General features: G+C 42.1%; 1 pseudogene; it reads right to left on the bottom strand.

Annotated features, from left to right (window-relative positions):
• Window positions 1–1,445: 1,445 nt before the first annotated feature.
• Window positions 1,446–1,672, bottom strand: LOC112134540 (small nucleolar RNA U3; annotated as a pseudogene).
• Window positions 1,673–2,630: the final 958 nt, after the last annotated feature.

Raw genomic sequence — 2,630 nt, forward strand, 5'->3', positions numbered from 1 at the left:
CATTAGCAGCAGGTGTTCTGGAAGCACTACACTAGCCAGCACGGAGGAACATGGCGATTCTGAGCTGACCCCAGGCTGCAGCAGGCTGGGCCCTGGCAGCGTCCACAGCAGCTGTGCTCCCTCATGGGCCCTTCAAGGATGGCTGGATGGGCACCCACCCTAAGTGTTTAGAAATGATGGAATGAAGTACAGGAGATGACATCCAAGTTTATATAGCATTCTTAGTTTACCTGGACCTCATGGAGAGTAAAAGTTGGCATGAAGTCAATTGTGTGTGAATGCTAGAACTGCAGCTCATCTGCCTTGTACTGAGCTAGAAGGGGAGGGGCTGCAGACTGTGGTGTCTACCCGCTTCACTGCTTCCCTCAGCCATAACTGCTCAAGGGAGATCTTGAAGGCATCTTGGAACACAAAGATGTTCCCAGTGGCATTACTTTTAATAGCTCAAATTATAAACCACCTAAAAATTTAGGTCAGGAATCAGCAAACTTTTTCTATAAAAGGTCAGAAAATAAATATTTTAGGGTTTGCAGGCCATACTGTCTCAGTCATAACTTGTCAACACTGCTGTATGTAACACAAAGCAGCCACAGACAATATGTAAACAATATGGGCATGGCTGTGTCCCAATAAAACTATTTATAAATGTGGTGCCATAGTTTGCCATCCCCTCGTCCAGGAAATAGTCAATAAAAGGATATATATGAGTGGTACATTAAGTACTCTTTGAAAATTAGTAATCAATATTATTTAAAACATGAGAAAATGTTATATTACATAAAAATTGCAAGATACAAAAGCGTATGAATGGCTGTAATCATGACTGAAATAACACACCCAGCATAGAATAAAAAGATGACAAAGGAAATCAAATTACTAACTGTGGTTGTAGTAGGATGGCAGGACAGTAAATAGATAGCTTTGTCTTTTCTCAATATTTGTTTTCATTTGTATTACTTTTATAATAAGAATATTTTACCTTAAAAAGTTTTTTTAAGTGGATATGCGCTCAAGAGCTTTGTTCTTGGCCCTTTTCTCTTTTCATTCTGTGTGTCTTCCCGAGATATCTTCCTGCACCCTTACAGTTTAGCTCTACTTTCTATGACAAACAACTGCCAAATCTATGTCTTTAGCTCAGGCTTCTCTTCTGAGCTCCAGATTCATATTTCAGCCACTTACTAGACCTCGATACCAGGGTGTCCCTCCTTCAATTCCAACTAGACAGATATAAAACTTCAAAAGTAATAATATTTGAAGTAATATCTCTGAAGTAATATCTCCAAAATGATTACTAAGCCAATATCCCCTTGCCTGGTTTAGTGGCTTTTCTGTATTCTGCATCGCCCAAAACTAAAGCCAAGCATTAACTCTAAATCTTTGCCATTTTCTGATAACTTTCAGTGTATTTTATTTATTTTTCCTTTTTCCTTCTTTTTTTAACTGGAACCACTCCAACTGCTTTCTCCCCCTCTTCCTCTCCCAAAGGAAGAGAAGAACGATCATCAGTGGCAAGTGGCAGTAGCAGCAAAGCAACTCCACGAGCCAGCTTCACGCTCAGGATCACCCTGCGCCTTCTCCTCGTGGGTTCTGCTGCTCTTCTGCAGGTCTGTACGCATTCAGAGAAACTTCCCTAGTAACAAACTATAGAATTGATCCCTGAAAGTATAATCTCTCAATGTATTTTAATTCTGCTCCCTGGCCTCCAAGCCCACCTTGACAGTCCTGGTCCAATCCCTGGTTGTCCCAGGCCCAGAAGACTGCCATCGCCTCTCAGCTGGTCTTCCTGCCTCAGTCTCACTCCCTTCCAGGCAATATTTCCACCAATCTCAGGGTGATCTTCCTAAAATCCAAATTTAATCACAACAGACTCCTATTTAAATCGTTTAATTCCACCCCCCCCCCCTTTCTGGATAAAATATAAACTCTTATCATAATTTTAAAAACCTTGCATGATCTGGCCTCTGCCTACCATCCCAGGATGATGTCCTGCTGTTCCCCTTTCTCCTCTGCCCTATACCTTATGTGCTACTATGCCTCATTACTCCTCAAACCCACCATGACAGTTCAGCCCTGTTCCATCCAACATGCTTTTTCCTGGGATACCCTTCCTGAAATATTTCTTTTCCTGGAACACACATCGTCTATGTTTCTACCTACATGAATCATTCTACAGGATTCACCTCAGTGGCTGCCTCCCCATGGAAACCTGGCCCGCCCCACAGCCCACCCTACAACCTTGTCTCCTCTGAGCTCTTGTTTGATATCCTAGATGCATCTGCCCCATTGCATTGGAATTCAGTTTTTGTTCATCTGGACTTTGACTAGGCTGAAAGCTTCTTGAGAGCAAGGACAGGGTCTTACTCATCACTGCACACTTACTATGTTCCGAAGACCCAAGAGCTTAAACGCATGTGAATGAATGAAGGAGCAAGTGATTGAATGACCTGTGGTGAGATTACGATGCGGGGAACAACCTACACTAGTCAGTGGGGAAAGGCATTTTGTAACGTTGGTGGTGTTGAAAGATGGGAAATACAGTCTTTCTCTCTGGCTATTAAGTATTTTACAGCAGATATTTTCTGAAGTGTTAAAAGTTAAATCAATTTCCAGGAAAACATGACTGGTGATGT

The sequence above is a fragment of the Pongo abelii genome, chromosome 6, assembly GCF_028885655.2.
Source record: "Pongo abelii isolate AG06213 chromosome 6, NHGRI_mPonAbe1-v2.0_pri, whole genome shotgun sequence".
NCBI lineage: Eukaryota > Metazoa > Chordata > Mammalia > Primates > Hominidae > Pongo > Pongo abelii.